Genomic DNA, 23,287 nt, shown 5'->3' with positions numbered 1-23,287 from the left:
ATTCAAAATGATATGTATGTGAATTTTTCTGGGAAGGTCTTTTGATCTAATAGATTCTTAAAGAATTCTGGGGACTCCAAAAAGTTTAAAAACCACATATCTTGTCAATATATTTCTATCATTTAGTCTAACATTTTTATTTATGATGTGTATGTGAAGTGTCCTCATGTTGGGATTTCAAGCAATCAAATAACTAAATTAATCACCATTCTGCAGTAGGATTTAAATTATCTCACTTTGCAGCCAGAGCAGAAGGAGAGAGCCTGAAGACAGAATAGGCATAATTATATAGGATATAATGTAGAAACTACAGACAAATCGCCCGGCAAAACTATTTTTTTTAAACTGGTTATCACAGTGCCTAAAATCCCTGCCATTAAAGTTAACCCTGTGGACTACTGTTTCTGGAAGTAAAATGTTATCTTTTATATAAATACAGGAATTTACTATCTGACAACAGTCATAATGGGATTCTTTATCTATGGGGATATATATTCCAGAAAGTCTCTAATAGGACCAGATTACTACATCCTGTCTACAGTAAAGATTTGAGAAAAGGCAACATGTTTTTCACATAGAATCAGGATTAACAACTCTCTTGCTCCCCAAAGATTTTTTTTTTTTACATTCCCATTCTATAAAGAAAAACTGTTTTAGGTGTTAAGCTCTACAGCACATTCTATCACCTAATTCTTTTTCTTTTTTTAAAGATTTTATTTATTTATTTGAGAGAGAGTGTGTGCATGGGAGGGGGAGGGGCAGAGGGAGAAGGAGAAGCCGATTCCCTGATGAGCAGAGAGCCCGACTTCTATCACCTAATTATTTCTAGCCAAGCCAGTCTGTTCAGTTTGTATGCAAGCATAATCCAATACCAAAGATGAATCAGAAAAAGACTGGATGACAACCACGCTACTGTAATGCTGGAGCTATTACCATGTCCAATTTTTCTAGAAATACTCAGAAACTGCTTTCTTATACATCCCCAAAGCACTGTCCATCCTATTAAATTCCCCAAGGATGGGCTCAGAAATTGGTTATTTGCAGATTTACACTTTTTTGTCTAGAAAATTCTCAATTAGTTACTAAAAAATGGAGCTTAGGAGCAAGCGATATAGTAGACTAGAGGTTGTAGAAATAGTCTGATTTCCACCCATACTATGGCTACTGAGATAATACTGATTAAGCTCGTTTTTCTTATTAGACTATGAAAACACTGCAGAGAAATTTTGGCTGCTGCTGCCCCTCCATGCTGCATTTCTTACTTTCAAAACTACCTAATAGTGAAAATGTGATTAAATTTCCTCTCAGGATGTTAACTAACTGGAATTTAAATAAAAACTTTAGGGGCAGCTGGGTGGCTCACTCGTTAAGCGTCTGCCTTTGGCTCAGGTCATGATCCCAGGGTCCTGGGATCGAGACCCACATTGGGTTCGAGACCCACATTGGGCTCCCCTGCTCAGTGGGAAGCCTGCTTCTCCCTCTCCCACTACCCCTGCTTGTGTTCCCTCTCTTGCTGTCTCTCTCTGTCAAATAAATAAAATCTCTAAAAAAATAAAAACTTTAAACAAAAACAAAACATAACAAAGTTTCCTCTCAGGCAACTTTGGCGCAAAACTGGGAAACTAAATGGTATACTGGTTTCATTTCTTGACTATAGATTACATGTCTCTGGATTATTATATATGATACCTTCTTATCTATTCTGTTAAGAGGAGTTAGCAGTGTCTAGTTTAATAATGCAGTAGTAATAATAATGTTACTTATTACTTGAAATGTTTCCAAACAGCAGCAGCTGTTAGAAATATTATAAATTCATGATATTTTAGGGGGAAATAAATCCTAGGAAGATAATGCAATGTATTAATATGATAAATGATTAATTTGTAGCTTAAATCAGGCAAGATTACTACTGTTAAATATACGCTTTAAAACATACATGGTTAAATATATTCAGTTCTCTGGAAATATTTTAACTCTTTAATGTTTGTTGCCAATGAGAGATTTAAAATCCAAAAGGAATGGAGGATAAATGACTATACTGCGATATATGATTACTTTAAATATTTTTTCACATCCTACTACTTCTACTGTACTTTGTCAAAGATATTTTAGAGTACTTAAGTGTAAAGCTACTAAAAGTTCTTATTTGATAGGGACAGGACCAGGGATGCTGGGGCTCTAAGTGGAATTCAAGGCTGGATACATATATATTTCATTCTAAGAAATAATGGAAACAAACAGGAACTAAGTCCTCAATTTTATCCCCTTCCACCAGCAGAAGACAGTAGTCAGGGGTCAGACATTAGGGATTTGGGAATATAAATCTGGAAATAAACAAAAGAGGCATTAAAATTCTGACCTCATTTAATGGCAAATTTAATTAACCAGAATAACCTATTGCAAACAATGCTGGTGATCCTGACAGGAGGGTCCATGTAACAAAGACATTGTCAAATAAAAGACTTTTTGGCAGGAATGAGGAAACAAAGTGAATTGGTGAATGCTTTGATATAATGAAATCTATGGCGGGAAAGATGGAAGGAAGGAAGGAAGGAAGGGTAGATTCTAACTCAGAAAGATCTGAATGGTTATTGGCCTGACTTATCCCAATAACAATAACAAACTGTCTCTAAATAAGTGGTACCCAGTAGAAATTACAAAGTGTATCCACAAAGGTTGGCTTTAACCTGCTTTAATTGATTTGATTTGACAGGCAATTACTTTGGAATTAGTATTCTAGTAAATATTTTAATGAAATGGGTTGGCAACTTGAAAACTCTAAATCTGATATTTCCTATTAAGTATAATTAGTGTTTTTGATAGAACCACAAACTTCTGAGTTGTGAGACTCTTTTTAGAAAACTAAAGAGCTATGCCATCTTTTTATTTTAGTATTCAGTAACTTAATTCATCAATATAAACATTTTTAAATATAATAAATAGTTTGTTTTCATGAAACAGGTTAAGAATAGTTTTTTAGGCACAGAAAAAGACAATATAGACTTTTCAAGAGTACCATATAACCACTGATTTAAACTCTTATTTTAGAACATTTGAATTCCTATATGAGATATATTAGATATACTGAGAAATGTTAGACATAAGACATATATGAGATATACTATATATATTTTTATATGTGTAGATTTGAGATATGTATGTATGTATTAGATATCAATTAGTTCCTTGAAAAAAATCGGTTTTTGTCCTTCCACTGACTGGAAAGTGTTCTGTTTCTTTGACAACTCTACAAATGCAATTCACTCTTTGGTTTATGTCCCAAACATATTAATAATTTAGAATAAAGTCAAGTGGTAGTCTCAAATCAGTATCTATGTTGAATGAATTTTTCATGTGGAGAAAAGTCACTGAATATATTTTCTGCCTCTGGACAAGCAATTCTGCTATCTCAAACAGTAAATACCACAAAAGATTCTGAAATTAAGATAACATGCTAATTGTTTTTTGATCTTTGGGTGAGATGGTAAAATTATCAATTACTAATTCAGTCTAACTTCTTTAGAAGAAAACCTATTATTAATACTTGGCAGTGATAGTATTTACTAGATTATTCAGCATTGGTTAAATCAGCTAAGATTCTAACTGATGGATTTTAATTGTTAAATAGTAAAAGACCTCTTTATAAGAGTCTCCTCAGCAATGAAGCAGCTCTGAAATCGCAAGGGTCTAAAGGACTTGAATATGAAAAATTCATAGTATCACTCCATTTTACAAACATGTTTCCCTAGAAAGTAATTCTCCATTCCAGGCCACTTCTAGGCTTAAAAGACTGTGCTAGATACTGAGGACCAAATGAAGAAAAGTAAGAGTGACCCTGCCCTCAAGGAACCCACATCTTTTCTACTAGGGAGGCTGGTCAACATCTCACACAACCGAGAAAGTCACAAGCACCAGAGGAGAGAAAAGAAAAAAAAGCATAATGGTAAGGTGGCCTTTATCCAACAAGTTAAGATTCCAAAGCACTGAATTCACTGACTCAGTTCCAATCACATGCCAGCCACTTGAGTAGTTGTTTGGCCTTATTTTGAAGCATTTTACAAATCCTTTTTCTGGAAGTTACTTGGACCTTCCAGGATTTGGGTTTCTTTTATAAAGACATAGTTATGAGTAGTATTTAAAACTGCAAAACACCTGAGATTCAGTCATGTTTTCAGGACATTTAAAAAAATATAACTCTCATTTGTCTAATGATAACCTCTCTTGCATCTTCAGTGAAATTTAGTATAAATCCCATCTCCATGATACAACATAATCTACAAATATGTGATCACATCACAAAAATCACCTGACTTCCAACACAAACCATGAGGGAATAAAATGATGCTGGACAATAAAACACACAACAGATTTTAGTCCTAACATTTCAGATATAGAATTAAATTCCTATGTTTTATGTCACAATTACAAATATTAATCCACAAAGTGATATAATAAATCTCATATCTCTAAAACAAGATGGAAGTCAGTTAACATAAATGGTACATGTTGGAAATTACTCACCCAATGGTAAACATTGAATTCTGCTGGCGGTTAATCTGACTAGCATAGGCTTCACTGGAATGTCCAAATGCAACCTGAATACATTTAGTTATTTTTATTTTCAGGCAGTGATTCTCAAACCTGATAGTACATTATGAATCAACTAGGGAGCTTTTGAAATATACTGATTTTTTTACACAGAGATTCTAATATAATTACTCTGTGGTAACTGAGACATGTTTTATATGAAGCCACAAACTACTGTTCTGAGGAAAACCTGATATATCAATTCTATGACTTTATAATTTAGTGTAAGTATAAAAAGCTAGACATTTCAGGAAGGAAGAGTAAAAAAATCATTTCTGGTTTTGGGAAAAACATCTTTCCTATAGGGTATAGAAGGGATATTTTGTGATAGACAAAAATATATTTTGTAGATAGTAAGCTGATGACTAAAAAAGGAAGGACTTTATGAAATGTAATCAAATTAAAGCCTTTATTGATACAATATGTTTCTTTAATATGAGTTGACTCATACACATTTGATAAACTAAAGAATAATGTCAGCATAACATAGAAATTGTATTGTGTTTTTTTCCCAGTAAAATAAAGATCTGAATCAATCAGGGCATATTTGAATAAAGTCTAAGCAATATAGAAAATTCTTTAACAAAACTGAAAATTCTAGGGCGCCTGGGTGGCTCAGTTGGTTAAGCGACTGCCTTCAGCTCAGGTCATGATCCTGGAGTCCCGGGATCGAGTCCCACATCGGGCTCCCTGCTCAGCAGGGAGTCTGCTTCTCCCTCTGACCCTCTTCCCTCTCGTGCTCTCTGTCTCTCATTCTCTCTCTCAAATAAATAAATAAATAAAATCTTTAAAAAAAAAAACAACTGAAAATTCTAGGAAGGAGGGGCTTCAAAAACTGCTACCTTTGAGGTGCCTGGTTGGCTTAGTCGGTGAAGCATGCAACTCTTGATCTTGGGGTTGTTTGAGTCCCACGTTGGCTGTAGAGATTACTTAAAAAATAAAATCTTTAAAAACCAAAAACAAAAAAACTGCTGCCCTTTCCACTTTGTTAAGCTAATCAAGGAAGCTAAAGATGCAGATGAGGAAGCTGCAAAGGCATTTCTTCCTGTGTTTAAAAAACACCTGATTAACAAAGAGAGTCTCTTCAACAAATGATGCTGGAACAAGTGAATATCCACATGCAGAAAAGTGAATCTAGATACAGACCTTACATCCTTCACAGATTAACTCAAAATGTAGCATAGAGCTAGCTGTAAAACACGAAACTGTAAAACTCTTAGAAGATAACAAAGGAGAAAACCTTGATTACCTTGAGAATGGTGATGCCTTTTCAGGTACAACATCAAAGACATGCACCGTGAAAGAAATAAATGATAAGCTGAACTTTGTTAAAATTAAATACTTTTGCTCTGCAAGACAATATCAAGAAAATCAGAAGATAAGTCACAGACTGGGAGAAAAGATTTGCTAAGACACACTTGATAATCAAGGACTGTTACCTAAAATATACAAAGAACTCTTAAAAATTCAACAGTAGGAAAACAAACCTGATTAAAAAGTGGGCCAGTAATCTTAACAGACATCCCCAAAGAAGATATATAGATGGCAAATGAACATATTAAAAAAAATGCTCCGGGGCGCCTGGGTGGCTCAGGTCATGATCTCGGGGTCCTGGGATCAAACCCTGCATCAGGCTCCCTGCTTGGTGGGAAGCCTGCTTCTCCCTCTCCCACTCCCCCCGCTTGTGTTCCCTCTCTTGCTGTGTCTCTCTCTGTCAAATAAATAAATAAAATCTTAAAAAAAAAAAATGATCCATGTATGTTAACAGGGAAATGCGAATTAAACCAAGATACTACTTACACACCTGTAATAATGGTCAAAATCCCAAACACTGACAACACCAAATGTTGGTGAGGATGTGGAGCATCAGGAACTCTCATTCATTGCTTCTGGGAGCCACTCTGGTGGTTTTTTATAAAACTAAACATGTTCTTACCATTCAATCCAGCAACCATGCTCCCTGGTATCTATCCAAAGGAGTTGAAAGCTTATGTCTACACAAAAACCTGTAAAAAGATGTTTATAGCAGATTTATTCCTAACTGCCAAAACTTGGAAGCAACTAAAGATGTCCTTCGGTAGGTAAGTGGATAAACTTTGGTACGATCCACATAATGGAATACTATTCAGTGCTAAAAAGAGCTATCAAGCCATAATAAGACATGGAAGAATCTTAAATACATACTACTAAGTGAAAGAAATCAATTTGAAAAGGCTACATATAGTATGATTCCAACCATATGATGTTCTGGAAAGGGCAGGAAAAAAAAAAGACCATACAAAGATCAATGGTTACTAGGGGTGAGGACAGATGATTAGGCAGAGCACAGAGGATTTTTAGGGCACTGATGAGACTCTGTATGATAATGATGGATATATGTCATTATACATTTGCCGAAACCCTTAGAGTGCACAACACCAAGAGTAAACCCTAAATTAAACTACGGACTTTAGGTGATTTTGATATGTCAATGTAGGTTCATCTTTGGTTAAAAAAATGTACCATTTTGGTGAGTGATCGTTGATAACGGGAGAGACTATTCATGTGTGGGATTGGGGGGAACAGGGGAAATTTTTGTATTTCCATCTCAATTTTGTTGTAAACCTAAAACTGCTCTAAAAAATAAAGTCTTAATAACAAAATACCTGATTAACAAAGGTCTACACACTGAGTCAGTTGTTTAATTTTGATTAAACTGGTCTTCATTTGGAGTCAGTGTCAGATACTGAAAGAGGCAGCATGAATTCCAGAGTTCAAGGATGCAAAGAATCAACTGGACTGTGATTCTGAATGTAAATCCAGTGGAGATTTAACTTGGCTACTCTTTTTATTAGGACTGCTCTGGTTACAAAGTTCTATTGGTTTTGAGTGATCTGTCCCCAACCCTATTCCCCACATGAGATCTGTTTTTATTGTGTGATTTTGTGGAATGCCAAGTTTTTCAGGAATGAATCTAAGGTTACTAGGGCAGAAACACCTCTATTATTTGTATACAGCAAAGTATTTTTAGGGCACAATACATTGGGATTACTGCCTAAGTCTGATAATACAGCTCAGCTTTTAGACTTTTATAGGACCTTAATAAAAGAAGATGCGGCTGAGGAATCAGGGTACTCTAAATACTGAACAAGTGCTTCCAGTATAACGTATCATAGGTTACTAGCTAATGAGGACCTAGAATCAAAACTCCACTTTAAAGATAAGAAAACTATGACCTAAAAGCTTTTTTCTACTTCATTTGCATCCCTAGTAAAGTTTTACAAGCCTTTTTATATAGGCCAATGCTCATTATGCCAAATGACTGGCTATTTTAACTGTTTTGGCATCACGTTATAACCAAATCAACAAGGAGGCTTTGTCCTTCTCCAATGCGGTTCCAGTTTTATTCTGCAAAACAATGAGGAAATAGTGCCTTTTTTTTTTTTTTTTAGCCCAAACTGCTTCATAACCAATTTTACTGGAATGGATCTATTCCAAAAATATCCAGATATAAAATTGCCATACAGAGAGATAAAAGTGTTAAACGGAGAAAGATAATAAAGTATTACTCAACAGTCCCAGTCTATAAGATCTGGGGTACTGACTCATGGAATAAAACACTGATATCAAAGAAATGTAGTCTTTAAAGTGAAGAAACTCAAGAAATTTAGATTAAAACAAAATGCCTAAGTGACTATGTATTTGAAGTTATTACACTTGATCTTAGCCAAAAGGCCGAGAAGCGATTATGCATTTGAAGTTATTAAGTGGCACTTAATGAAACCTAATCAGATGTTTACATAAACCATGTAAAACAGATATACAGTAATTATCTTAAAAAAATTGGGAGTAATTCAAAATAAGCAAGCCAAGGAAAGATTATATGTACTGACAAAATAACAGCAACCCATCCAAAGCTTTAGTATGTTTTACTTTGATAGAAGAATACATGGTTCCAGAAAATCTTCTGACTTTGGATTTGAATTTTGGGTACACAAAAAGACATTTGGAAACAATGATCTGTAAACTATTCTTTGTACTTCTCCCATTGTAAAATCATTCCAAATTTCTAGTGTTCGTGATCTTATGTGGGATAAAGTTCTGTATAAAGGACAGAGAAGAGGCTCCTGGCTGGCTCAGTCAGTAGAGCATGCAACTCTTTTTTGTTTTAAAGATTTTATTTATGTATTTATTTATTTGAGAGAGAGAGAGAGATAGAGCATGAGTGTGAATGGGGGGGCGGAGAGAGGTAGAGGGAGAGAGAATCTCAATGCGGGGCTCGATGTCAGGACCCTGAGATCAGGACCTGAGCCAAAATCAAGAGTCAGTCGCTTAACTGACTGAGCCACGCAGTGCCCTACACATGCAACTCTTGATTTTGGGATTGTGAGTTTAAGCCCCAGGCAGGATGTAGAGATTACTTAAAACAATAACAACAACAAAAAACAACAACAAAAAAAAACCACACACACAACAGAAAGGCAAAAATGCAACACACTGTAAATCCTTAAGGAACACATAAATATACCTTCATGTCAAATTCTCAGGCAGTACCTTCGACTTTCCAGAAATGGCACTCAACCACTGAGTGGTTACTCAGACTTGGGTCTTACACTGGGCTAGAGTTAATAAAAATGTTTAGCTTTGCCTATGAAAGGAGAGACTGAATTCCTGTTGCTTGAGAATTTCAATCATCTGTGGGAGCATCTAGAGAAATCTTGGGGAAGATCTCTGTTGGCGGGGAGGGTGAAGCTGCCACCACTGCTATTTTTGAAAGTGCAATGGGCTCAGGTCCCCTTTGTGGAATGAGGAAATGTCAACAGTTGAGAAAACTGTTTTCCTCATCTTAGATATGATGCCTGAAAACTCCTAGTCCTCTTCCGGTCAGCTGGCAAAAAGAGGTACATTAACAAAAAAGAATGAAAAAACAGGGAAGGGGAAAAATGAAAAGGACTTTTAGAAAAGGCACAAGTAAAACAAAAAACAAATAGAAAAGCAGGCAGCAAAACTAATCAAATCTTAGCAATTATTCAAGGGCTGTTCATTGCCCTTCTTCTCTTCCTTCTTAATTCTCCAACTCCTGCTCATTCTCAGCTCTGACTCTATAAAGTTTTAAAGTATTTAAGAAATAAGACTTTTTGAGCAGAATGTAATTATTTTCAAAGGATCCTACAGTTAAAACATAACGGGGAGAAGTCTAATTGATGAAATTGACAAAAAATGAGATCAGAATCAAGACACTAGGTTTCCAAACCCCAGCAATCCACTGAACAATATTCACTGATAATGTATGACAGCCACTAAATGAAATATAAAAATGCAAAATAAGTTATTTGGGTTATATAAAATAAGCTAATGGGAGAGTAATTCTATTCAACATATCCAATATACTTAAGAATGTATTAAGAGGAATAGTAGTGGTCAAAGGAACCTATCGCAGAGTAGAAAGGTGCTTCACTCTGAATCTCACCAAGAGCTATCATTTCTGCTGTGTCCTAAAGCAGTAATTTGTAATGGAAGAGGAGGATATTGTTGTAATTTGAGAAGCTTCATAAACCACTCCTCCAGGTGAAAGTCACTGCGGTGAACAAACTTGTACTCACAGGAATAAAGAATAGAAAGTTTATGAATATCAAAGACATCATTCCTACATTTATAAAAAGATAAATATACTTTTTTGGTGCATTAAGGGATTATTAAGAAACTTCAAGGATGAGTCTGTGCGATTGCTAATAACTCCATAAGAGAAGAACCAGAACTATAAAGAGCCATGGGATATTTTAGGAAACAAGGAAAACACAACACTTTAGGCATTGCTAGATTTTGGTGAAGCAATTGTTACAGAACTGCAATAGACCTTAGGGCTTTGAATAAGGTTTTCAATGTTTCACACACCTAAATTTTATAATTATTTTCAGAAGTCAGTTGTGATATACTGGTGAGGTTTTTCAAGTATTGGAAATTTCAGAAGTTGTGGCAACTCTTAACCCATTGTGTTCAAAAAGTTTTCATTTTTGGTTTGTGATTTTATAGCCAGTGATAACACTGAACCACTGTTAGTGATTCACTGGCCAGACAGTAACTATACAGTTATCTTAGGAATTAAAAAAATAAATATAGAAATGTTAATAATAGGAGGCAGAGTTGCCTCTCTCTGTAAGGCAATGATAATACTACTCACAGCTTCTACTTGTCCCTATTATTTAAAGGTTAGCAGAGCACAGTCAGAACATATCTGCCCCCCCCCCGTAGTTTCCTTCTGCACTCTTCCTTCTCCACTGCTGATCCTTCTTTTCTACAGAGAGGCACCCAGTACTGTTTTGGGACTTCCACCTTTTCCTCCGATTCAAGATACAAGGAAGAGCTCTCAACTGTCATGTACTTCTTGCCTGACTGATGTAATATTTTGATTCAAAGTCTCACTAGTTTGACTAAGCCATACAGTTTTCTAAAACAAAATTTTCAGACTACAAAAACTTGAATATACAGTTCACTACAGAACTTTTGAGCGAAACGAAGGGGAAAAACACCAATAATAACACCATTCAGAAATAACCACAATTTATGGTTTTCTTCATCTTATCTCAACATATATTTTTATTAAAAATCCAAAAAAACACTTTCTCGATAACATGCTTTTTCCCCACTTAATATGCCGCTGTCTCCCCAGCTGTAGGAGCTCTTTATTTCCTTTCTAGGGAAGCATAATCTGAATAGGGCCCTATTATAAGTGTGACCTATTCTTGAGTAGGGATGCAGCCTCTGTTTAAGTTTCTTTTAACCAGAGGTAGGCTACGGCCCAGAGGAAACAATCAGCATTTTACTATGGTCAGGGTTTATTTACTGAATAATTTATTTAATTAATTTAAACTTTCTGCCCTTGTCCCAAATATTTCTGTAATACTTTCATTATTAGACACTAACCAAGAGGAATTACCCCTTTCAACTGACCTAGAGTTACTATAAATAATTACCTAACACAAATTAAATTACTGAGTTTGAGTAACTGGTATAAACAATCTAGTGTTTGTAACCGGTGGTAAGTGAGTCAGGGGGACCAATGACATATCCATGACTAGAGTTGTGTGGTCCTCAAAGTGTGACCCTCAGACCAGCAACAGCATTATCACCTGGAAACTCCTTAGAAATGCAAATTACTGGGCCCCAGTTCAGGACCAACTAATGGGAAACTCCGACGGTGGAGTCCAGAAGTCTCGCATTTTAATAAGCCCTCCAGGTTAAGAACCACTGGCCTAGAGATCTTTAGGATCTTCTAGAAAAATTGTTAAGTTTTTCCATAGTGTGCAAGGGGGACAGATGCAAAAACAGAACTGGAGGAAGGCAGGTAACTGGTCAGGGAGAACTTGCTGTGTCATAACAATGTTGGGATTTAGTAAAGTAATTCAGGTTTCTTCCTGGAGGGATTAGGACCACAATCACCAAGTGCCAGACCTAATTAATCAAATTCTGCTGCCCAGAGCAGGATCCCCAGGTGGTGCTGACATACACTGATCTTCAGAACTTACTGCCCCAGCCTACACTGTTGCCTAGAAAGGGTCACAGTAGCTTCTAGGATGTGGCACCTTCCTACCTAATCCAGTTACCCTCAAACTCCAAGATATGCTTTATGTTTTCTATCACAAAGGGCTATTTTTATTGGTATTACCCAATGTCCTGCAACTGAAACCTGGAGGTAAGAATCTGACAGAGAATTACTTTTTTTCCCCCCTTTTTCTAAACCCCACATGGGGCTTGAACTCATGACCCTGAGATTAAGAGTTGCATGCTCTGCCAACTGAGCCAGCCAGGCACCCCGAGCACTACCCTTCTGAACAGTATTTCTGAAGAGCAGGGCCTGAACCTTCATGGAGTCTGACAACACAAGAGGCTGAATACAAAAATGTGTATATGCACATATATTCCTCAGGGACAACTCCCAAGAGTTCACAGCTTTTACTAGGTTCTTAAAGGTATCTGTGATGCTCATAAAAGCTTAAAAACCTAACCAAACCCACAAAAAGCCCACCCGTCTAGGAAGCAAATGGTGTCTATTTAAAAGTGAGATGAACACTGCATAAAATGCTGACCTTGTGGAGCTGTGTGTTAGGCACACACATAAATGAAAACTAATGGCTTGTACTAAATAATGCCGAACAGTGAGACAAATCTGAGATGCTATACACTGCCCTGATGTGATGATCTAATGCTGTAAAAGCTGGGGCTTTCATGGGAGGGGTTTTACTCTCTTCAAGGCCAAACTGATGAAGATGATAGTTTGTTTCCTAGAATTATGCTAGGAAATTTATATAGTATCTGTTTTAGTTATCAGAAACATCCTATAAGAAAGGCAGTTTTGTTATTAGGTAGTGAGAGAATAATAAACAATTTTTAAAAAACTATTTATTTATTTTAGAGAAAGAGAGGAGAGCACACACAGAGGGACAGGCAGAAGGAGAGAGAATCTCAAGCAGACTCCCCAATGAGTGCCAAGACCGACATGAGGCTTGATCTCATGACCCCAAGATCATGACCTAAGACAATATCAAGAGTTGGACGTTAACCACCTGAGCAACACAGGAGCCCCAAGAAAGATAAACAGTTTTAAACTCATCTCAATAGGTCAATGACAACCAACAGTGGCAATAGCTTCATTCAGTGACAATGCTGCCATAGCTAAAGGTCTACCAATCCCCACACACTCCTGCTTCCGAGACCCTGCCGCTCCCCTGATCCAAAATAATCAGCAGCCTGCTTTGTTCAGAAGGCCTACGTTTTTACAAGTACAGGTCTCCACTGTCCAGCAACAGTAAATCCAGCTTGTTTCACATACTGACTAGTGAGTGACTTCTTCCTTGACCAGAGGAAGGTTACATAGGGTTATACAACCAGTTAGAGTCAAGAGGATTGGAATCCAGGCAGTCTGACTCCAGACCCTAAGCTTTTTAAGTCATTATAGTCACCCTAAGCAAGTATCTTAATATTTGGATTATGATGGTTTATATGGAGACCCTGATTTCCCCCTCCTTTTCTTGACCAAAGAAATGTTATTTAAAGACAGTATATGGGGGGTTGCCTTGGTGGCTCAATCGGTTAAGTGCCTGCCTTTGGCTCAGGTCATGATCCTGGGGTCCTGGGCTTGAGCCCTATGTTGGGCTTCCTGCCCAGCGGGGAGTTTGCTTCTCCCTCTCCCTCTGCCCCTCCACTCCACTCATGCTCTCTCTATAAATAAAATCTTAAAAAAAAGACAGCACATGGAAATTTACTATTGCACCTAATTTTATTCTTCTATGGACACTGTGAACATGTTAAGTCCCTATAAAGTTAGGCAGTATTATCCACCAACTTTTACAACACAAAGTTTAAAACATAATAATCTCTTAAATGCTAAGCTGCAAAGAGTTTCTAAATATAAATAACAATATATTTTTGTACTAAGACAAAATATATCTTAGAAAATATACCTTCTATATTGTTTACAAAACATTCTCAGAGATAATGCCATGGAAAAAATTTTTTCTGTCATTCAACTACCTTTACTGATACAATTAAATTAATAAATAAATCATGTGCAGTATATTTTTCATAAATAAAAAATTAAGACAAACAGATAATCTCTAAAAAAACCCTGAAAATAAAAATATTGTTTGCCATGGGAACTGAAAGTCCAAGTTCTCTTGGTAATGACTATCTCCCCTATGATGCTCTCCCTTTGGCTTTTTTTCTGAGCTTTAATATAAAGCTAAAAATTCTTGGCCAGAATCTTGGCCATTTTAAGATCCACAAATCTGGGCAAGCAGTCTATACACATGGCTCAATAATAACCCTTTTTTATTTTACTGCTTTTTAAAATGTTTCAGTAATTTGGAAAACAGAACATAAAGGGAGATGAACTCTATGGAGCCTGCAAAACTAGAAGGGCAGATTGTAGGAAGGAGGAGAGCTATTAAATGCAAGCAGGCTGAGAGCAGTGTACAGAACTCATTGTAGAGAAATATAAAGTAATGAGTTAGGCAACATCAAATTCTAAAGAAAATGAGTACACCCTTGGTACTCATACGCTACAAGACAATGAACAGAAGAATAAATGTTTCGTAGAGGACAAGACTCTAAACTTTTAGCACAATGCTTAAAAAACTAAATAGAATTCTAAGGTGTTTATTGCCTTGGTATAAGTCAAAGGCTGTTATTTAAAAACGAAATAAAGAATTTTATTTTGAACAAAGGGTAGTTCAGGTCACCTTGCTTTAAAACAGCTTTCTACCACAGAATATTCAAGTAAAAGCAAGCAGAATGACACAAGATCTTTGAGTAGAGGCTTTGATATTCAAAAGGATTATACAAATAAGCATTGGTGTCTTTTAATGCAGAGAAGATTATTAAGAAACTCATGAAACAGACACAATTTTAAAGGGACGACAAATGTTAAAGAATATAAGGGCCGGGTGTAACCGTTACATGTGGTAATACTCAGAAAAGAAGCAGTAAAACAAATGGGGGAGAGATTAACACTAAAAAATGAGATTTTTGTTTCCAACTTCAACACAAGTTATCATTCTTTTCTTCCAGAAAAAGCAAGAAATGGTTATCAATAAGGACCCAATGAAGAAATCACTTTTCTTAATTTGAAAATAAAAACAACCAGAAAGTAGACATAGCTAGGCCTATCAAATGTCATTCATTAGCTCTTTTTGGGATTTAGCAAATTTATTTTGCAGCCTCTCATTTTTTATAGGCAGAACACCAAACTGTTGCCTGTTAGGTAAAACAGACTTTACAAATGGTGAAATGAGACACAGTTGGTCTCCAGGTACATTTATTACTAGTTTTAAAAGAAAATGTCAGAGCTGAAGCTTCATTCCAATCACCCAAGCACCTGGTTGAGACAGACAGACTTTAGCACAGGGGAAGCCCAGTAGGGAATTCAAAGACTAATGCAGTACCCCCCCAAAAAAAACACCTTTAAAAATTTTGAAGCTACGTAATGGCATGAAATTTTTTGGTGGCTGGAATCTTCCCGAGCTTCCTGAGCAAACCTGTAAGCAGGAGAACCACTGAGGCAAGTTTGACTTAAAGACCACTGTTAGGGTTTACGGTGGCCTATCATCACCCAACTCTAATCTCTTTCTCACACACATTCCTGTGATTAGATATGACTGATATTAACAATTCCACCAAATCCTGAAAAAATCGTTAAGACGAAAAGAAAAAAAAAGTTCCAAATTTTTAAGAAGTGAACCTCAGATGAGAAAAACGCAATCACTCTGTGCTGTAACCATTCATTGCAGAAGTCAGAAAAGATGGAACAGACACCAGAGTAGGCGCAACTTTCTGTTTCTATCACCTTTGCTCCCTACCTAACCTCCTGATTTCATTCTCTTCTTGCCCTATTTTTAGAAAACTGACACATTCCTTATACTCTGAAATGTAATAAGAAAATTAAAATTTATCTGGTAACTAAGGGTGAGCCCTTCCCCATGATAACTGCCGTATAAAAGCAAGACTGAGGGGTCTATTCAAGAATATCTTTCTGTTAATGATAGAAAAAAACAGAAATGACCTGATCTCCAACAATAAAAGAATGATTAAATGAACACAAAAATTAAGTCATTAAAAATGTGTTTTAAGAGATTTAGTGGCATGAGAAAGCACTCAGGAAAAATTATACAAAAGCATATTTATACTACGATCCCTATTTTTAAAAAATATGTAACATATTTTTAAACAAAAGGAACTACCAAACAAGGAAAACAAAAAAGCTAAGCTGGATGAGGGAAAGGAATTCCTTTTGTCATCTTTATGCTAGAAGCCTTTATGCCCATATCTCAGGAAATTTGCCCACGATAGGTGCATAACATGGTAATTTTTTAAAAGAAAGTTTTTTCCTAATGGATCTGTAATTGCTTTGTATGTGTGTATTGCTGAACTCACATTATCTACTGACTTGGTATCTGCAAATCTCCAGAAAGTTACTCTTTTTCTAGGGGGGGCATACTAGAGGTCGAAGGTCCCAAGTGAGGCCTGCTTAATTTGAGCTGCTACGTCTGCGCGTGTGCCAGCACATTTAAGTCTTTCCCTGCCAATTTCTCTAAAAAAAGCTCTGAACATTCAAATCTCTCTGAAAACCTTGCCTTTTTCTCTCTTTTCTCTTCTAAATAAAAGTCCCTTTGGACACTATAAGCAGAAACATGAGAAGCAAACAAAGAAACAAACTCACTGAATAGTGTCTCTGGAATTACAGTTCTTAGGTAACTTTTTAAGTGGTTGCTTAATTCAGAAAATGCATCCCCTATAAAAGTACTAAAAAAAAAATCTTTGGGGATGCATCTGTGGCTTAGTTTCCTTTCTATAGATTTGAGGGTCAGGATGATACTCTTTATTCCTAGACTTTATTCTTGTGCCAATTAGAGTTAGGTGAGTGTTTCAAGAAGAAAACTGGTTTTCCTTCTGAAATTTGGAATAGAATGAAGACAAAACTCCATCAGTTAGCCTTTTATAATACATGGTAGAGTAACAAAACTTGCTTTAGTTTAATTCATGTGAAAATATAAAAATTCATGTTATCTTATTATATTTGGGGATAATGAAACAAAATCAGAACATCTGCTGGCATGTTAAATGTCTTTCTAATTAAATCTAGCAGTTGAATGAATCAATTCATTAACAATAAGCCTAGTTTATTAACTCATTAATACAGATGGTTAATATCAGGAATATCAGGAGAATAAAAGAATCTCAAAAAGTACAAAAACAAGTGCAAAGTGACATGGGCATCAGAGCGAATACTATTTGAAGCAAAGGAATACTATGGAAACAAAAAACAAAGTAAAGCAATTTAGGAATATTTGATAGAGAATCAGTAGGTAAAAATGTGTTGACTACGTTGATAGTCAGTGACTTATGTGACCCCTTTGAAAAATAACTGCTCAACATAATAATCTTCAGAAACCTGGTAAACTCCTTATACAAAATACTGTATTGTTTTCTGAGATGTTGCCAGATAAATTAGAGCGCATTATAATCCATTACCCCATGGAAAGAATGCAGAATTTAAAAAAATTTCCCAATTCTAATCACAGTTCCCTAATACTTTGAGTTCTGAATGTGTGTGGAAATACAAAGAAAAGATTTTTTTAATAAGGTCTGGACAATTTGGTCCAAGAATTATGGTAATTAAACATCTCAAACAAGCACAAAAACACTCTATCCTATCCCCTAGCTTAGTATTTCATTAATGGAGTTCCCTGGAGATTTCCTAAAATGGCTAACACATCCTTCCTCAAGGGCAGAGATATATTCTTCCTCTTTCCAGATCCCTGGTACATGGTAACTTCATCTAAAGGATTTTTATTTCTGCCTGTAAGACAGTAAGGAGATAATTCTGGGTTACAGCAATACCTTAAATTACTACAGTCGAGAGAATGGAACAAAAAAATTTCAAATCAGGTTTCAGAAAATCCAAAATTTGTTCGTCATGCCTATAATATGTAAGCATCTCTCTCATTCCAAAATATTTATTGAAAATCTACAGTATACCAGGCACCAAGCTAGGAGAAAAGACTAAAGAGAGGAAGACATGGATCCTGTTCCCAAAACATAGGTAGAAACACAAGCAATTACAGCATTTGTTATAAATAATATGTGCAAGGTATAAGGAAAATCCAGGATATGGAGGGCATTTGTCTGCCAATCAAAATCCAGTAGAAGTTATTTGAATTAAGACTTTAAGGGCAAATATGAATACTATATGGGAGAAGGAAACCTAGTTGGGGACAGCAGGGAGACCATGAATACTTCAAGGAGAAATATGGCAGAAGGGTAAAGACAGCATATTCAGGGCAATACGAATTTTACTTGTATTCAGAGATCTGATGGCAAGGAAGCAACAGCAATGGTTCTGGTGTAATACAGGAGGGTCTGAATTAGGACAGTGGTGATCAACAGGAGCAAATTCCAGGTGCTTATCAGGTGAGTGGTAAGAATCACTCTGCTGCTATTATTTCCTTGGACTGAAAGACCTCTGGATTCCTGACCAGATGAATCTTTCTTGATTTCTGAATCCTGGTTGACTGTTTTTGTTTTTTTGCTATGTCTGATAGCCTGGCTTTTAAATTGGACCTATCAACAAGTACAACTCCTTAGGTTCTGTTCCAACATCCAGGCATACAGATAGTTCAGTTTTTGCAGTAACCAGCAATTTTAAATACCTTCACTTTCACCCTGCCTCTCCAGCTCAAATTGCAGCCTGGATCTCTGAGTTCTGGGGCCTACCCATCTTTTACAACTTTACATGACAAAGTAAACTTGCCCTTTGTACAATTCTCTATTACATCTACTTCCTATTTTTTGTTCTCTAAGTTATGGCCTCTAAAAGATTCTTGCTTTTACTGCCTGCGTTTAATGCATTATGGGATATAAAGGATGGATTACTACAAGCAGAAAAAGCACTCTTTAAAATACTCCTTTCAAAAAGGGGGATACCTGTCATCATCCACACATCAAAACATAAGAAACAATAACAACAACAACAACAAAAACCCAGGAAAAAAACCACATGCTTTTATAGTCTGAGTCATTACCTGTTATCATACTTAAGGGCAATTACTTAGCTTTTTCTTATGCTTGTTAATAATGGATAAATAAGGACTAGGAAATATTTCTTTTCATCGGCTGAAATCAGTCAGACACTCTCCACTGTCATATTTTATCTTAACACAAACTGGTATTCAGCTAATATTTCTAATCATGTTGGCAGAATCCATCACAAACTGGATATGATGTTGTTGCCTACTACAGTGCTGCTCACCCCGTACACCAGTGGGTACATCCAAATCACCTGGAGGACTTGTTAAAATGTAATACTGAGCTCCATATCCCAAGCTGCTGATTCAGTAGGTCTGGGGTGTGGCATGTGGATTTGTATTTCTAACAACTTCCCATGTGATGCTGATGCAGCTGGGCAACCATGTTTTGAGAACCACTGTCATACACCAAAAGGGGGTATGAATGCAAGGAAGAAGGTGGTATCCCAATTATGGTTTATCACCCTTCAAAAAGAAGCTTCTCTAAATTAGATTGCAATTCTGGTCAGACAGTTTAGGAGGCTAAGTCTTGATCAAGGGAAGGATTCCAAATTATCGATTCCTTTTAAGGAAAGAAAATAATAAATGCAACTGTGTTTCATGGTTATTTTAACAGAGATGCTCTGTGGGAGAGCTTAAGATGTTGCAGTTTCATTAGCATGATCCAGTGTTGCTATGGGGACCAACTGGAGAGGAATCAGCAGTACACACGAAAATGAAAAGAGAGGAATTGATGAAGTAAAACAACAACAACAGTTCTGAGAAAATAAAGCCAAGTCACATTGCCCATTTTCTGGCATTTACATAAATTAAGGTATAAATTCTCCTTTAACAATGAGATGTAGCCACATATAGATTGTGCCATCTTTAGTGGGTGCACAATTCCTCTGCAATTCAGGGAGAGAAGCAAAAACAAAATCTCTTATTATTATTATTACTATTTTTTAAAAACAAAATCTTTTAAAAAGGAGAAGGAAATGGCACTAAGAGGTTTTTATCAAGTACAGTTAGGCATAATGACCCTAAGACTAGTGGCTATGCAGAAAGGAGGATTTTGCCCACTTGGATCCAGTTCTGCACAATATGGAGATGGAAGGCTCAGGCAGGTATGACACACAGCTCTGGGGACTGAGAAAGGGAGAAGGTAGGTGGATGGCCTGCTCTTAGTCTCTTAGAAAATGAAACTAACAAGAGCCAGAGAGGGAGGAAGAACCTGAAATATACATCAATTCTTCATCTAAACCATCTTGCACCTGCTCCCAGTCTCCCTTCTTCAAGTCTTTTATCACATCTGTTCCTAAAATTAAAACCCTCGTATCTCTCTATTTTCTTTCTCAACGTATCTCAACTTTTCTGCCTGCTTTTCTAGCTTATTTATCCACTTTTTTTCATGAGGCTTAGAAAAAATTTTTGAGAGGAAGAGAACGCATATATGCATGCACGAGTGGGGGGAAGTGCAGAGGGAGAGAATCTTCAAGCAGACTCCTTGCCCAGTGTGGAGCTGGTCACAGGGCTCAATCCCACGACTCAAGAGATCACAACCTGAGCAGAAACCAAGAGTCGGACACTCAACCAGCTGAGCCACCCAGACACCCCGTCTATCCACTTTTCTTATCTAACTTTATTTCTCACTATCCCTCATATTGTCTATGTACTTTTAAACACCAACTTGGAAGGAATTCCTACTTGGAGCTTTCCTCTCCTTGTCAGACCCCACATTTATGTCCTAACTTTAATGATTTTTAACTGTAATCCCAGATGCCTCAGGTCCCAAGGAGCCCCACTGGGGATGACGGGACAACCTGAATAGATGGCTCCTTGGCCTCCCCCCACCCTCTTTAACTAAAGAGGTCTAGCTTTTATAGGTTTTATATGTTCGGATTTTGTGTAAGATAATTTGGAAAATAGTTCCATCACTTAAAAGAAAACTTGGAGAAATACTGCTAATATACTAAATCATTTGCCACTCAACAAAATACTGTTATTGGTACTTTTGTTTTACATGTTTATGTTTTGTCTCATAAATTATACTGGGAGCTCCTTAAAAGTAGCTTATCTTGTCTTTCCCCCCATTGTGCTCAGCTCAGTGCAGAGGTAAAGCAGAGCATTCTGGTGATTGATTCATTTTTAAATTAATTTTGCAAATGATCTGGTAAAATTCATACTGAGGTGACAAATTCTGAGGTGACCGACACAATGGTACTGCCTGTGAGTAATATCTCACATTAAAAAAAAAAACCCAGCTCTTGATATAAGTTAGTGTGTAATGCAAAAGAATGGATTGATAAAGATATGATTTTTAAAAAAAAATCAGCAGATAACCCACAGGATAGATTTTCGAAGAATAGAGACCTTTCCAATGCCACTCAAATCAGGCCATCTAAATTTGCAGTTAATTTGTGAGATTGACCCAGTTTTGTGAGCTTATTGCTAATTTCTCAATTCCATTCATGCCTCTTGGGTTTACATAACTTTTTTGTATACTGATGCATGTATACATGAACTGGTTCATTTTGCTGAACTACATGCACTGCAAAGACCCATTATTTATGTTTTTCTTATCTCATTATTTAAGAAATATACAGCCAATGAAACATTCATTGATATGGTTACTTCCTTGGAATTACAACTGCATTTGAGATGCAAGAGGCTAGCTTATTGCAATTGAAGAGAAGGCCACCAAGTAAAATACTGAACTGAGAACAAAGTGCCTTTGTCACCCTAAGACCCTGCTGTTCTTTACGCATTTCCACAGCATGGTAATATTGTTCTTGTGTCCAGTACAGAAATAGAGCTGTGTTTTCTTTAGTCACTGAGGGGGGGAAAAAACAAAACAAACCCAAAACTCTTTTTTGCAAAAAGGTACATTATACATATATACAGTGTCTCTAGGAGAAAAACAACTTTGCCTGATTCCTGAAGTCTGTCAGGATAGAATAGCAAACCCAGAATCTTCCTCACTTTCTTCCCTGTCTGCTCTTGCTTCTACTTCTCTGCTTTCTCCTGCTTTCAACCTATGTGAGAACCCTAACAAGAGAGATGGTAGTTGGAGCTTTAGCTAGCATTCTCTCACCTTTCAGCAGCGACACTGACCCTCAGAACCTATTGGATCCCAAAACAATGTAGAGGCCTACTGCTGTCAGTGTCTTGGGGTAGGGGTGAAGGGGCAATGAAAAGAAGAAATGAGGATTTGAAGAATCAGGAGCCAAAATGACTGGGAAAAGAGTTGTCACTAGCACATCAGAAAACCAGAAAGAGGAATAATTTTTTGAAGGGAAGGCTAAAAAAGAAGAGTGTGGAAAAAAATTGTTTTGGACACTGCAAATAGAAGCATTTATTCAAAAGAAATATAATTTGAGCTCTTCTGTACTGGTAACTAGGCATTCAATGTAGAAATACAATAACAGGATTTGTGCTACTTTTCCTACGTAACAACAGATAAAGCACATTATATTTCATTTATGAAAACTGTTTGTAATTGCCCTTTGAAACTTTTTTCTGATCATATAAATAATTGCATATAATGAGGGAGGCTTTAAAATACTAAATTATAAACATTATGTTTAATATATATATCAAGATTATAAATAGAAAACGTTGATTGTTTTAGAAAACATATCAACTGATCACATGACCATAAATTCTAATCTAGATACTTTATTTTTTTTATTTTTCAAAGACTTTATTTTTTTAAAGTAAACTCTACTGCCAACATGGGGCTCGAACTTATGACCCCGACCAAGATCAAGAGTCTCATGCATGCTCTACCAACTGAGCAGCCAGGCACCCCTAATCTAGATACTTTAATAAAACCGGGCAACTAAATGACATCATAAACTTAGAGATTATTGGGTATCTTTAGCAGAAAGAGGTAATAAAGAAAACCATATACATATATGGTATTGAAACAAACTCTAAAACACCTGTTTAGGGACTATGCTTCTGTTCTTTTTCTACTTTATCTCTGTATATATAAATTCATTTCTAGAGTTTTTCTGTTTTAATTCTAAAGAGGTTGAAGTCATTGGTACTCAGAATGTCAATGGGTCCATTATGATGAAAAGAGGTATATTATGATCTAAATTACAACAGAAAAAACCCACTTCAAACCTCAATAGGTCGCATAAACTGAGAACCTAGAA

The 23,287-nt window shown here is 36.3% G+C and overlaps 1 protein-coding gene and 1 pseudogene across 6 annotated transcripts in view; both read right to left on the bottom strand.

The window, feature by feature from the left end:
* The window catches only part of ZNF277 (zinc finger protein 277), a 105,822-nt gene that overhangs the window by 58,975 nt on the left and 23,560 nt on the right, over positions 1-23,287 (bottom strand). The gene's annotated exons all lie outside the window — the stretch shown is intronic.
* Positions 8,210-8,313, bottom strand: LOC114210712 (U2 spliceosomal RNA; annotated as a pseudogene).

Source organism: Eumetopias jubatus, unplaced genomic scaffold (assembly GCF_037043125.1).
Source record: "Eumetopias jubatus isolate StellerSeaLion01/CBP00866 unplaced genomic scaffold, mEumJub1_p1.0 scaffold_14, whole genome shotgun sequence".
Lineage (NCBI taxonomy): Eukaryota > Metazoa > Chordata > Mammalia > Carnivora > Otariidae > Eumetopias > Eumetopias jubatus.
Note: the sequence above shows the minus strand (reverse complement) of the source record. Positions and strands in the feature narration are given on the sequence as shown.